Source organism: Quercus suber, unplaced genomic scaffold (assembly GCF_002906115.3).
Source record: "Quercus suber isolate HL8 unplaced genomic scaffold, Cork oak 2.0 scaffold_148, whole genome shotgun sequence".
In the NCBI taxonomy this organism is placed as follows: Eukaryota; Viridiplantae; Streptophyta; class Magnoliopsida; order Fagales; family Fagaceae; genus Quercus; species Quercus suber.
The window spans coordinates 1,286,938-1,302,619 of record NW_027069609.1 but is presented as its reverse complement, the minus strand read 5'-3'; the positions used below and the strand labels follow the sequence as shown (position 1 = coordinate 1,302,619).

At 31.2% G+C, this 15,682-nt stretch overlaps 2 long non-coding RNA genes across 2 annotated transcripts; both read left to right on the top strand.

Moving 5' to 3' along the window:
• The first annotated feature begins 2,268 nt into the window (after window positions 1–2,268).
• Window positions 2,269–3,923, top strand: LOC136069048 (uncharacterized). The gene is made up of 3 exons (XR_010630340.1): window positions 2,269–2,534; window positions 2,912–3,203; window positions 3,357–3,923. It is a non-coding gene; the product is annotated as an uncharacterized LOC136069048 (long non-coding RNA).
• A 20-nt stretch (window positions 3,924–3,943) lies between these two features.
• LOC136069047 (uncharacterized) lies at window positions 3,944–5,839 on the top strand. Its single transcript, XR_010630339.1, has 2 exons — window positions 3,944–5,329; window positions 5,464–5,839. It is a non-coding gene; the product is annotated as an uncharacterized LOC136069047 (long non-coding RNA).
• The last annotated feature ends 9,843 nt before the right edge of the window (window positions 5,840–15,682 follow it).

The following is a 15,682-nucleotide window of genomic DNA, read 5'->3' as shown; positions in this document are numbered from 1 at the left end:
AATGATTATTCAAGCATTACCACCGCACACTCTTAATGCGATGGTCACTCTACAAGTATAAGTGCTTGTGGGGTATAGGGGCAAGGGCCGAGTTCAAGTCTCTATGAAGAAGTTTTGCACACATATACACTTAGATTAGACTGTATAATTTTATGTATGAATAAGTGTGATTGTGTGCATTAGTAATTAATACGAACCCAATGAGCTGAAATTAGTCATTTAGTCTAAAATATTTTTATGGAAACAAAGTCACATAGATAATAACAACTGTATAAAGATAAAAATGTTAGAACAACTTAACAAAATAAAATGATCATAGACTCATAGCTACTCATATTAGTAATAGATATTCATAATGAACTATCATGTAACATTCAAAATTTAAAAACTTGTAAAATAAAATTGTAAAACTTTATGTATTATTATTTTGATAATTAAATATATTCAAGTTTTCTTTTTATTAAAATTTTATAGTAACCCTCTTAAACAAAATTTTTAGAGCCGCCACTGGTAATAGTGTGCAATACTTCAGCCAAGTGGGTGAAGTATCAACATCTCAGTGGACACTTTTCTTGCATGCAAATGCTCTTCTACCCCAAAAGCCAACCTCCCTCACACACGTGTGTGTGTGTCTATATTTATATATTTATTCTAAAAACACAACTTTTGTACCCCAAAAATTTGTCACAATTGTGACAGTCCAATTGAGCGGCATTAAAATTGTGGCAAAATTTGTGTTTATTTTTCTTAATAAATATATGCTAGCCAACATTTTAAAAATGACTTTGTCACTAGTCACCATTCACTCTTTTTTTTTTTTCATAAATTATCCATTGACTACCATTTTTAAAAAATTATCTTATGAAACGGTTGTTTGTAGCTACTTTACTACAATGTGCGGACTTGGGACTGCGCATATTTATGCGTCCTACATGTTATGATGACTGATGAGTGACTAAAAATAGTTACTCAAAAGGTGCTACCTCCCAATCTTCATGGTTGGCTTCAAAAGTGAGATACAAATATAAATCTAGTTTATTGTTATTTTTTTCTAACTTATTTAAGTATAAGTTTTAAAATTTATTTTGTTTCTTTTCTAAGTAAGGATAGGTAAAATCTCACAATTTAAAATGAGTTTCATGTTTAAATATGAATTGTCTAAAATAAACAATCTCAAACTATAAATTGGCTGTAACTTCCCTCGTCTAAGTAGAAAAGTAATATAGCGCATTAGCTAGGAGAGCTCAATTCTCCTAGAGTACAATGGTGTGGATGAAATATGTTCCACCAAGCATTGATGATTTTATAAGTGCTGATTTAGCACGTCCCTAAATAAAACTTTCGGATGAGTTTCTCAAAAAAAAGGAAAAAAAAATGAAGGTTCATATATAATTAATTTAGTAGTAAAAGAAGCTGATGAAAATAACTTATTGGAGCCTTTTTTATTCTAATTTAACATTCTAAAACAATTTTACATGTTCCTCCAACCCAAGACAAGTGTACGTCTTGATACGAAATAGAAAAAAAAAAAAAAAAAAAAAGTAGGGCTAATTTCACTTAATCCACATGTGGTTTAAGGTAGTTGTATTTTTGCCACTTGTGATTAGAAAGCATCACTGTATTTGCCTGCGGTTAATTTTATTGCAAAAAAGTAACTCACTTCCCTGTTCATCATTGAAAAACCAATTAAAACACATAAAAGAAAAGCTAATAAACCTCTTGAGCAAACTGTCACTATGGAGAAATTCATGTTCAATAGAAGAAAATTCTTCAAAAATTATTTTGATTGAAGTATTAGGGCTTTAATACTAATACAAGATATTGAGATCTTTGTTGGTAGTGGTGTCAAATGGGTGGGCTTGGAGTATGCATAATTGGGTTGGGTATATAAAACTCATCTACCCATTAAAACCCATATATATATATAATAATAGGTGAAGCAGAGAGAATCTCAAATTGCAATTCCAGTTAGAGTTCTAATTTTGTGCCAAGTGTCTAGATTTATCCTTCTAATTGTCCAATTCAAATCAAAAATTAGAGTCCAATTTCACCTCCCCTTCTAGAAATCTATGTTCTACATTTAAATATTGTGCTCAGAAATCGGAGTCCAATTTCACCTCCCCTTCTAGAAATCTGTGTTCTACATTTAAATGTTGTGATCTTTTTTTTTTTGGGCTACTAATGAGAACGTCTCTTAGTGTCTCTCAAAAAATGAGCCTCTCACCTTCGTTAAATCTCAGATTAGAGTTATCTTTTCTTTTTTTTTTAATTTTTTCTAGAAAAAAGAAGCAGAAGAAGGAAGATGAAGCCGACTTTAGTATCAAGAATGAAAAAATTCCCCTTCACCCATAAACAACACCTCCAATGGAGTTCCAAAGCTTCTTCTTCTCTTAGGTCTAGGATTTTTTATTCTTCTCCGTATCTTTCTAGAACCTTCCCTACTTCTTCTTCCATTCCTCCTCCTGTGTTCAGTTACCAATCTCTCAACTTCTCCTCTGCGGTTCAATCTCTCCACTGCTCCGCCTCCATGGAAGGTACACTCTTTCTTTGCTTTTTTTCTTTTGCTTAAGTTTTGTTTGGTTGCCAAGAACCAAAGAATTTTCTTTTGTTTACACGTTGTTTGGTTGTCGAGAAAATAGGATGAAATAAAAATGGAACTATTATATATTTTTTATTTGGGTGATATTTATGCTTTCTTATTTTGGTTAAATTCCTGTTTGTTGCCTAGAAAATGGAGAAATGAAAATAGGATGAATATTTTTTAGTTGAATTGGTGATTTTTTTTTTGGGGTGCAATTCTTGCAGGTGATCTCATTTTGATAGTGTTTTGTAAGAGTAACAATGGATAAGAATTTTTTTCAAAGAAAAAGCCCATTATAAAAAATAATTACCTAATTTTAGCTTCCTGCAGGATATTTCTTGGTTTAAAGAGCTTCTGACATCTCCCCCCTCTTTTCATCTGGTGCATTGATTAGATTTTGGGTTTTTGTAAAGGTTATATCATAGTAAAGGATGTTTTTGAGTTTCTTTTTAGCTATCTTGAATTTTGGCTATTTTACTATTTTTCCATATCTCTGTGGTCAGGTTCTCTCTCTGTAGCACGACCATGGGTGTTCCTCTCTCAAACGCAGACCCAAGCTCGACCATGGATGCCAACGTTTTCAATCTCCGACCCAGCCACCATATCAGATCATTCTCTCTAGGTATTTCTCAATTAATCTATGACTAATCTCTTTTCCTACTGTCTTCAATTAGGTTTTCTGTCAATTTAGGGATTTCAATTCCTAAACCTTTTTTCCTCTCTATTCTTTTTTGTTGAAGTCAGGGAAACATTAATAGAAAATCAAATTCTACAGGTTTTGTAAGAAAATATTGTGGATATGAATGGGTTTTGTAGTGGAGATAGTATTGAAGAGCCTCCCAACCCTCAAAATCTAACAACAATCCTACAGGTTTTGCTTTATCTTCAAGTTTTGCTTTATTTGCTATTTAGGTTTTTTTTAGCATATCCGATTTACCTTAGCTTAATCGTTTGTTTGGTTGAATAATTATTTGGCTACCTAAAATACCAGCCTTCTGCCTCTTCATTATAGAGAAATAGGGAATTAAAAATGTGTTGATAAAATTTTTATTTCTTGCTTTATAATTATGAATTTGGATTGTATTCTAGAGTTGATTGTATTTTGTAGTTTTATAATTTTGAATTTGGTTGGAAATTATTATTATTATTTGTGAGTTTGAAATTTAAAGCAATTGAGTATGAGGATATTTGTAAACCTGTAGTTTGGCTTTGCGTGTGGTTTAGCAAACTGGCAAATATGTGTCTTTCTTGCAGGTTATACTCTTGATTATTTTGGCAGTCCCTTTTGGCTTAGAAGCAAAATATATATTTTATTGAAGCTTGTGTTTGGAATAACAAGTGTTGGAATTGCACTTCATCTTCATGTACACAATTTTGATGCTCCAGTCTCAGTTTACGTGTATCACTTTTATTTCCAAGCTCTAATTTTAACAATTCTCTGTAATTGTAATTAATCATGGTTAATTACATTGTTGTGCGTCACCTTCAATAAGTTATGTCTTCTTAATTATATGTTCTTTTGAGTACAAATTGAAAGAAAAAGGTATAACTTTCTTGGTTTTAGTGTTCCTTTGCTCTAGCAAAAACTCAATAGCATCTTATTTTTAAAAAGTGAGAAACCAGGCTAGACCTTAACATATGGTCTTAATTATTTCTAATCTTATTGTTTCTTTATCAGGCTGAGGGAAATTATAAATACAAAATGGAAAAGCATATAACCATAAACACAAGAATACTTTTACAAGCACCTATGGGAGCCAGTCATATCTACATCTTGGTGCAAGTTTACTAACCTTGAGAACATGCATGTCTTAACCCAATTCCTTGAAGTTGACACATTGAGTTGCAAGATTCATCCATAATCTATTATCTTAGAAGCTTTATATCAGTCGTGCAGTTACTGTCCATTTTCCTGGCCCATGACTCATAGGCAAAATTGGTTGGTCAGTTACTAGACATTGTTGGTTAAAACGTTGAAATTCATTAGTTTTATGCATATTTGCAATGTGAGAAATGGCGTGGAATTGGAACAAGAAATTAAGGAAGTCAATGTTACAATCTATTCAGGCAAAGTGTAACAAATGAGTGAATATGATTTCTTTGTCAAGAGTATCTTTGTTGGTGTTATTAGTGCATAAAATTCATACTTGATTTTTTTTTTTTTTTTATAAGTCATACTTGAGTAACTTAATCATCCTAATAAGCTAAAAAACTTAGGATGTTATTTATTTGTTTGTATTTTTGGCCTATAAAAGAATATTCGATGCTTTGATGTTAGAGTACCAAAAAAAAAAATTTGGTTTAACTATTAAATTTTGGTAATTTTTATGAATTTTCACACCATGAGAAAGGATGTGAATTCCAAACAATAATTCTCTCTTTCAAATTCCGTTAGAGTATTTGAATTTTTTTAATAATGTTGTTAACTGTAATGTTTCACAGTATTATGGTTGGTGTACTCCACATAATCAGTTTTTGTAGTACAAGACTCACATGCATATTATTTTGTAAATTTTCAGAGATGTAAGCAGAGTTGTCTAGAAGAGAGAAAGCAGCCAATATTATGCCTTATCTAGATATTGATATCTTCATGAAGGTAAGAAAGAAGTTTTTGTGAATGACTTATTCTCTACCTCAATAAACACATGCATATTATTTTATAAATTTGCAGAGATGTAAGCAGAGTTGTCTAGAAGAGAGAAAGCAGCCAATATTATGCCTTATCTAGATATTGATATCTTCATGAAGGTAAGAAAGAAGTTTTTGTGAATGACTTATTCTCTACCTCAATAAATGATAGATAGTCTAGCTCAAATTGTGTTTTTATCAAAGTCTATGCTTAAAGTAAGATTTAATATATAGACTCACCTTTTTTGGTCTAGAGAAGTCACATTCATTGCGGTTGACAAGTTATGTGGTTTTATTTTGGCTTCTACTATTTTAAGGGAGGATTAACTGAAGGCCAAGAGGCAAGCTAGCAACATTATAGATTATTTTCTAAAGGCAACATTAGCATGGAGTGGCAAAGTTCCATAACAGTTTTGCCCGATTTATCATTTATTTGAGTTCACTTCATTACAAGTATTGCGATTTGAAGTGTACATTGTTACCATGATTGGAAATCAAAGTGTAATTGTTTTTTTTTTTTTTTTAACTTCATTAGTCACAATTCTGCATTGTGTGCTATCCGAACGTTTGAGTTAAATAGTCAATATTATCTTGGTTTGAGAAAACCCAAGACCTAATTAGGGTGGCCAAGAGCTTCCTTAGTCTTTGTATTATTAGGTGCACCAATAGCTTTCATGTCCTTTTATTTCTATTTTTGTAGGGATCACTATTTTCATTCTTTAGATTGTATTATGAACTTTCATTATTGTTTTAATCATTTTCAGGTGTGGATTTTGAGATTAAGTTGCTCACAATTGGTGGGAGAAGATTGAAGCTTACAATTTGGGACACAGGCAACTGCTAGAATTATTTTGAATTATAATTTCATTTTAATCTTTGATTAATGATGTTTGGAAGTGATAGTTATGCTAACATGTAATCTTTCTCTTCTTTCAAGTTAGTTATTGCTTTTGGTGCATAAATAGATTGTAGAGCTATTAACAATTGATGAAAGACATGTATATATGATTTTTAGTTAGGTGAACTTTTGGATTTTAATAGAAACATTTAACCTTCATATGTTGAAAAAACAAGAAGGTAAAATGTTCTGTAAATTTTAATTTTGTGAAATTGATCAATGGCAATTTGAAGTGTTAAAAGAGACAACAATATTGACTTTGGCTTGAAACGTACTCAAAATAAACTCAAGGACAGCGTATTAGACATGTCTATAGGGGAAAAGTGCTATCTGATGGCATCTCCACTAAAAACATTGAATTGCAACACACTTCTGATTCCAATACACTATTCATGTCCAATTTTATTAGAAACTTTTGAAGAAAGTTCCATTAATATTCCTTTATATATTTTAAATAATAAAATGCAATATTCTCTTTTTTCTTTACTGTAGCATTACTTAAGTAATAAAATGCAATATATATTTTTCATTGTTTGATTTAATTCTATCATCCATGTGATAAACCCAAAAAAACAAAAACAAAACAAAACAAAACAAAACAAAAATTGGCCAATAGCATCATTACAATTAACCAATCCCATGCGGTAGCACAGGGTTACATACTAGTATATAATAATAGGTAAAGCAGGGAGAAAATCCAATTAAATTTCAAATTAGAATTCAATTAGAGTCTAATTTTACGCCATGTGTCTTATCTAATCTAAATTTTAAAATTTTGTGCCAAGTGAGTTAATTTAGTGTAAACATTGAATTTCAATTAAAGTTTAATTTTGTGTCACGCGTCCCATCTAATCTAAATTTTTAAATTTTTGTGCAAAATTAGTTAATTTAGTGTAGAAAACGAGGAGTACAATATAATTAACCATAAAAAAACATAATCATATAACTAAAAAAATTCAGATTTATAAGTCATCTATATATATATATATATTAATAGGTAAAGTTTAGAGAAAATTGAATTAGAATTTGAAATTATAATCCAATTTTGCATCATATATCTAAATTTATGTGGGAATTACACCATAATTATCCACTTAAGCTTGTGACATGTGTCTACTTAAGTTTTTAATCTTTTGTCAAGTGAGTTAAAGTGTGCAAAATACTAAGAATCAAATATTAATGAACTATAAAATTAGAAGAAAAAAAATCACATATACTTAATAAAAATCACCACATGTTTTTCAAAAAATAAATAAAATAAAAATCATCACATAACAAAAATCACCACATGCTCTATCTTATTAAAAATTAAAAAAAAAATTATCATAAGTAATATTAAATTTAGGTAAGAATTTTAATATGTGACTAATTATGTTTACTTAAAAAAATAATTTGACTAATTATCTATATTTTATGATAAAAATGTGTTTAATTTTAAATGTATCAATATGTATGCATGAATGCATGTGTTACATGCTTTTTAAAAAAATTAATTTGACTAATCATTTATATTTTTATAATAAAATTTTGTTTAATTTTAAATGCATCCATGCGTTTGCATGGAGTAACATGCTAGTTTAACTAATTACTTCTAACTTAAACTCAACCCAACTCAATTATTATGGGTAAACCTCAACTCACTCAATTACACAATTATCAAAATTACCAAAATGCCCATAAAGTGAAAATGACCAAAGTATTCTAAAATCTTAAAAAATGACCAAAATACCCCCAAACCCTAAAATACCAAAATAACCCCAAAACCTACAAAATGACCAAAATATCCCTAAAAACCAAAAAAAATCAAAATATCCCCACAACCTAAAAATTACCAAATACCCAAAAACCCAAAAAATGACCAAATACACTCGGAACCTAAAAAATGACCAAAATACCATAAGTTCCTAGGAGGTGTGAGGCAGATTAAATCCAGCCCACGTAGTAGCCCATGTAATGAGATTTGTTGGATAGAATAGAATTCTATTTCTATGAGAATAGAATGTGGATGCCGCACAGTGAAAAGAAAAAGAAATAGGTGTGCCGCATAAGAAAAAGAGAGGGGCGCCGCATAGTGAAAAAAAAAATAGAAAAAAAGATTGCCGCCTTTTGAGAAAGATAATTTGCATGTGTGAGAGCAAAGAAAAATAAGAGAAATTTTTTTTTTTCTTAGCTGTGAGACATAAGAATTATTGTAATTGATTTAATAATAGTGAAATTATTCGAAGTTTATCCCGTAATTTTTCCCTTCAAAGAGAGTTTTTCACGTAAATAATTGTGTTCTTGTGTATTGAAAAGGGAAAAAATCTATTAAGCCCGAATAGACGGATCCACCATTTGCACGGCCCTATATGGACGGACCTGATGTGAACGGGCCGGACACGGACGGGCTGAATTATGCTGGGCTAGATATCCATGGCCTGTTGAGCCCCTAAGGAGGGATATTTTGGCCCATTCTCGTAAGAGCCCAAATAGAGTCCTTGCGCTAGTAGGACTTCGGAAATCTGGTATACTTGGTAAAAATCTTCCGCGTAAGGAGGAGACTTGTTCATCACGTTTTGGACTCCACGGGAAGAGTCCTATAAGGAAAAGACTCCGCATCAAGAAGGGATGTCAATCTCAAGCCACTATTAAAGCCCCAATACCCTCATAAGCCGAGGTACGCATAATTGACCCTCTCTAACTCTAGAGTTGTGAGCATACTTTTACTTTCTAACTTAACCTTCGGAGGGTATTTGGCCGGCACTACACCGGTGCTCTCTGTTAGGTCCTCTTTTCTCTGTGCAGGTATCGTTTCGAGGGTACGAGCATTGTGCAATTCACTGTTGATTTTTTCAGCATCATCATGTATGATTGCTATTTTGGATTTCTAATATTCGTGATAATCTTATTTGGGACCCAATAGTTTTTCCCTCAAAGTATTGACTGTGTTGCAAGAGTTTTCAACTCTTGTTCATGCCAATCCCTCCCTATACAATATCTCTAGAAATTGATTTCAAATTTCATGGCACTTACAGCGCTGTTTCAAAATAATTTCCATGATGATTCAGTGACGAAGTTGCTCAGTATCCCTGAAATGTCCACACCCATTTTTCACGGTCCATGTTTCCTTTTTCTATTCCCTTATTTCCTTTATTTAATCATTGGAGAATGATGTTAGCCCTAGGCATAGTCATAGATCTTAAACTCTCTCTACTTTCATGATATCAAAGTTGTACATATTAAATTATCGATTGTCCCAAAAGTTTTAGCTCTTTGGATACGGTAAATTTAATTATTTAACTACATACTTTAAATATTCTCCCTCACCTGTGAGCTGAAACTACCTTTTAATAGGTAAGACCCAATATATAAGAATTTAAATGGGAGGTAAAGTAGAGAAGACAAGAATTGAACTCACGATCTCAGCATATGAGGCATGGATTCATTTTGGTACAGTTCAATTTTGATGTTGTAGAAGAGAATAAAAATGCCCTTTCCCATTTTTAATGATCATTGGTGGAGCAAAATATGAGTGGGAATGAAGATTTTTATTCCGATTTAAGCAGCATGAATACGAGGAGAGAAGCTGATGATCAGTAGATAAGTTGAAACTTCATTGCATTAAGAGTTTATAATTATTATATATGTAGATATTTAATTTTCTTTTGTTTTATTCATTTAGTTTAGTTTTGATTTTAGCATTGAGCGAAATAGGAGCTTCTTGACTAATTTGTCTTGAAATAATGAACAAATCCTTATTAACAAGTTGGAACAACATAGGCACTTGTGCAGATTCTTTAATTTGAGCAAGTTATGACCGTAGACTTTTGATTAATCTCCCATGGATCGTACAAGCTGTTGAGATTGACAAAAGCTTGAGCCTTCAACAATGAAGATTAGGAATTTGAGAGAGAGAGAGAGAGAGAGAGAGAGAATCAATCTGTGAAGTTGTATATGCGAATATGTATTAAATTACAAAAACTTTATCCTTATATATTAGAAGAAGAGAGTGGGAAAATCATAATAAACTATAAACTAACTAGAAATCAATAAGAACAAGACACCTGTCACCTAAAGCAGTATTTAACAACTAACAAACTATAACAGAAAAGCTACTTGTAGTTTATAAAGTTATTACAAAACGACTGTAGCTTAAGCAGATATCAACATTTATCATTCTTCTTCTTCTGAACTGCTTCTTTTTCTTCTTCTTCTCTATTCCTCAATTCTTCAATCTGATTTCACTTTAAGGCTTTAACACAAGGCACAGTTTCTGGTCTAGTATATGAGCTTAATAATAAAACTAATTTAGCACAAATTCAAAAGCTAATAGCAAGCAGTGGCAACTATAGTACAAATAACCTGAATTAAGTCCAGACCATTAATTTGAAAATTTTGTGAAGCCAAAGTTTTGATACAATATAATTAAAACTTAAACCATTGAAAGCTCGGATTTGTGTGAAAACACAAGAACTTGTTTAGACCTCCAATAAAAATTACGAATTGATTGTTTTTACTCTAACTTAAGAGTAAATGAGCGCAAACAACCGATAAAGCTATTCTAAGCCATATTCAACCAATATCAACAATAAAAGAAAAGCTTAAAGAGTAGGAAAGAAAGATGAAAACACAAGATAACATCGAGACGTGTTATCGGAAAGGAAATCGAAGAACTCAGCAAAAAACCTCTCCATCGCCCTCCAAGCGGTAATCGACCTACTAGAGAATAAAAAGTACACTAATAACAAAAGACACTCTAAGCCTAGTCTACCTTGAGCTCTTCAAGCTCCTCCTATCAACTGGCTTCTCGGAATCTTGTCTTCTCTAACTTTCCCAAATCCCGCAATTCAACCCGATTGCATCCGCCAATGATTGGCTTCTTCCAATACTTCCCAGTAGCACTAAAACCTCACTTTACACTTAGATTGGGTGTGGTAAGTGTTTGGTCTATCAACCTCTCAAGGATTTAGAGATAGAGAGGTAGGAGTAGAGGAAAACTACAAGGAAATATGTAGATGATTGTGGGTATAACAATCTCTAACTCTCAAGTGTGTATTTTAGGGTTTTCTCTCTGAAAAATACTGCTTACAATATATATATAATGAGAGTATATATAGTGTGGATAAAAACTTAATAAAACAAAACATGACAAATTAGCGAAATAGAATGTTTGGCGAGTATTTCGCTGGAAGGTCTTACCCGCGAGATACTCGTGAAAACTTCAAGCTAGCATGACTCTTTGCCTTTCAATCATGTGCTCTACACGTGGCTATTTCGCAGGTTAGCTTCTCGTAAGACACTCGCGAAATCCACTTGTTCATCATTTTAAGTTTGAGTCTTCACACTCATTCCTTACAATTAAAAACCCACATAAATACAAAAAAAAAAAATGATTGAATAAATTACAATCAAATTTGGTACGAAATTAAAGCCAATACAAAAAATAGTTGTAAATTACAACTTTACAACCATAAATTATCCAAAAATAATATTTTTCATATTATAATATTTATATTATAAGTTTAAAATTTTAAATAATATAATAAATTTTACTTTATTATTGAACCTAAAAAATAAAATTTTAAATCGCAAAATTGAGAGAATCCTAAGTTACCACATATGTAACTTCGAATAATTCACAACGAAGATACCAACAATTTTGATGTACGTTTAACATTTGAAATTTAAGATGCGGACAAAGAAAATTGCACTATGCAATCTATACCAATGTAGTCGATATCGTACTAGTACCAGCCGGTATGTATACCGATATTGAAATACCAATGTTTTATACTGATTTAAATATCGACCGTACTGACTATACCAACTGATTTCGGGCAATACCGGTCGGTACCAAAAAAAAAAAAGAAGCTTTTTTTTTTTTTTTATTTTTATAGTTTCGTAATTTTTGAATTTTTGTAAGGGCAGAATGATAATGTATTTGCATTAATATATATATTATTTGTTGTCTTATTATGCAATGAATTATTAAGCTTTCTATTTTTATATTGTGTTTTTTTTTTTTTTTTTTTTTTTTTTTTTTTAAGTTTTTTTTTTTTTTAATTTTTTTTTTTTTTTTTATATTATATTTATATNTCTTGTTCATGCCAATCCCTCCCTATATAATATCTCTAGAAATTGATTTCAAATTTCATGGCACTTACAGCGCTGTTTCAAAATAATTTCCATGATGATTCAGTGACGAAGTTGCTCAGTATCCCTGAAATGTCCACACCCATTTTTCACGGTCCATGTTTCCTTTTTCTATTCCCTTATTTCCTTTATTTAATCATTGGAGAATGATGTTAGCCCTAGGCATAGTCATAGATCTTAAACTCTCTCTACTTTTATGATATCAAAGTTGTACATATTAAATTATCGATTGTCCCAAAAGTTTAAGCTCTTTGGATACGGTAAATTTAATTATTTAACTACATACTTTAAATATTCTCCCTCACCTGTGAGCTGAAACTACCTTTTAATAGGTAAGACCCAATATATAAGAATTTAAATGGGAGGTAAAGTAGAGAAGACAAGAATTGAACTCACGATCTCAGCATATGAGGCATGGATTCATTTTGGTACAGTTCAATTTTGATGTTGTAGAAGAGAATAAAAATGCCCTTTCCCATTTTTAATGATCATTGGTGGAGCAAAATATGAGTGGGAATGAAGATTTTTATTCCGATTTAAGCAGCATGAATACGAGGAGAGAAGCTGATGATCAGTAGATAAGTTGAAACTTCATTGCATTAAGAGTTTATAATTATTATATATGTAGATATTTAATTTTCTTTTGTTTTATTCATTTAGTTTAGTTTTGATTTTAGCATTGAGCGAAATAGGAGCTTCTTGACTAATTTGTCTTGAAATAATGAACAAATCCTTATTAACAAGTTGGAACAACATAGGCACTTGTGCAGATTCTTTAATTTGAGCAAGTTATGACCGTAGACTTTTGATTAATCTCCCATGGATCGTACAAGCTGTTGAGATTGACAAAAGCTTGAGCCTTCAACAATGAAGATTAGGAATTTGAGAGAGAGAGAGAGAGAGAGAGAGAATCAATCTGTGAAGTTGTATATGCGAATATGTATTAAATTACAAAAACTTTATCCTTATATATTAGAAGAAGAGAGTGGGAAAATCATAATAAACTATAAACTAACTAGAAATCAATAAGAACAAGACACCTGTCACCTAAAGCAGTATTTAACAACTAACAAACTATAACAGAAAAGCTACTTGTAGTTTATAAAGTTATTACAAAACGACTGTAGCTTAAGCAGATATCAACATTTATCATTCTTCTTCTTCTGAACTGCTTCTTTTTCTTCTTCTTCTCTATTCCTCAATTCTTCAATCTGATTTCACTTTAAGGCTTTAACACAAGGCACAGTTTCTGGTCTAGTATATGAGCTTAATAATAAAACTAATTTAGCACAAATTCAAAAGCTAATAGCAAGCAGTGGCAACTATAGTACAAATAACCTGAATTAAGTCCAGACCATTAATTTGAAAATTTTGTGAAGCCAAAGTTTTGATACAATATAATTAAAACTTAACCATTGAAAGCTCGGATTTGTGTGAAAACACAAGAACTTGTTTAGACCTCCAATAAAAATTACGAATTGATTGTTTTACTCTAACTTAAGAGTAAATGAGCGCAAACAACCGATAAAGCTATTCTAAGCCATATTCAACCAATATCAACAATAAAAGAAAAGCTTAAAGAGTAGGAAAGAAAGATGAAAACACAAGATAACATCGAGACGTGTTATCGGAAAGGAAATCGAAGAACTCAGCAAAAAACCTCTCCATCGCCTCCAAGCGGTAATCGACCTACTAGAGAATAAAAAGTACACAATAACAAAAGACACTCTAAGCCTAGTCTACCTTGAGCTCTTCAAGCTCCTCTATCAACTGGCTTCTCGGAATCTTGTCTTCTCTAACTTTCCCAAATCCCGCAATTCAACCCGATTGCATCCGCCAATGATTGGTTCTTCCAATACTTCCCAGTAGCACTAAAACCTCACTTTACACTTAGATTGGGTGTGGTAAGTGTTTGGTCTATCAACCTCTCAAGGATTTAGAGATAGAGAGGTAGGAGTAGAGGAAAACTACAAGGAAATATGTAGATGATTGTGGGTATAACAATCTCTAACTCTCAAATGTGTATTTTAGGGTTTTCTCTCTGAAAAATACTGCTTACAATATATATATAATGAGAGTATATATAGTGTGGATAAAAACTTAATAAAACAAAACATGACAAATTAGCGAAATAGAATGTTTGGCGAGTATTTCGCTGGAAGGTCTTACCCGCGAGATACTCGTGAAAACTTCAAGCTAGCATGACTCTTTGCCTTTCAATCATGTGCTCTACACGTGGCTATTTCGCAGGTTAGCTTCTCGTAAGACACTCGCGAAATCCACTTGTTCATCATTTTAAGTTTGAGTCTTCACACTCATTCCTTACAATTAAAAACCCACATAAATACAAAAAAAAAAAAATGATTGAATAAATTACAATCAAATTTGGTACGAAATTAAAGCCAATACAAAAAATAGTTGTAAATTACAACTTTACAACCATAAATTATCCAAAAATAATATTTTTCATATTATAATATTTATATTATAAGTTTAAAATTTTAAATAATATAATAAATTTTACTTTATTATTGAACCTAAAAAATAAAATTTTAAATCGCAAAATTGAGAGAATCCTAAGTTACCACATATGTAACTTCGAATAATTCACAACGAAGATACCAACAATTTTGATGTACGTTTAACATTTGAAATTTAAGATGCGGACAAAGAAAATTGCACTATGCAATCTATACCAATGTAGTCGATATCGTACTAGTACCAGCCGGTATGTATACCGATATTGAAATACCAATGTTTTATACTGATTTAAATATCGACCGTACTGACTATACCAACTGATTTCGGGCAATACCGGTCGGTACCAAAAAAAAAAAAAAGCTTTTTTTTTTTTTTTATTTTTTATAGTTTCGTAATTTTTGAATTTTTGTAAGGGCAGAATGATAATGTATTTGCATTAATATATTAGTATTATTTGTTGTCTTATTATGCAATGAATTATTAAGCTTTCTATTTTTTATATTGTGTTTTTTTTTTCTTTCTTTTAATTGATTCTAAGGTTTAAAACCATGAATAATTTGTTTTGAATTGAAGTAATGTTTTATGGTAAATTTTTATATTTATTATAATACACACACATACATATATATATATATAAAATAACGATAAACCCAAAACGGTACACCAATACCAAAATATATCGTTTCACTAGTCAAACCGTTACAACTTCAAGTACAAAATTGACTCCTTGCTCAATACTCCCAAACTGAACATAGATTCGTTACTTATTAGGTACATGCATGATTGATATCCTTGTTGTCTTGATTTTAAAGTTTAATACTATATGGCTAAAAGGGGGTCATTTGTGTCGCTAATTAGCCGTGTAGTTGCTTCAAAATTTGGCCCACAATATCAGATATTTTTTTCTAAGATATGCTATTTTGATTTGATTCTCCTCTGTCGTTAATTTAGCCATATATGTG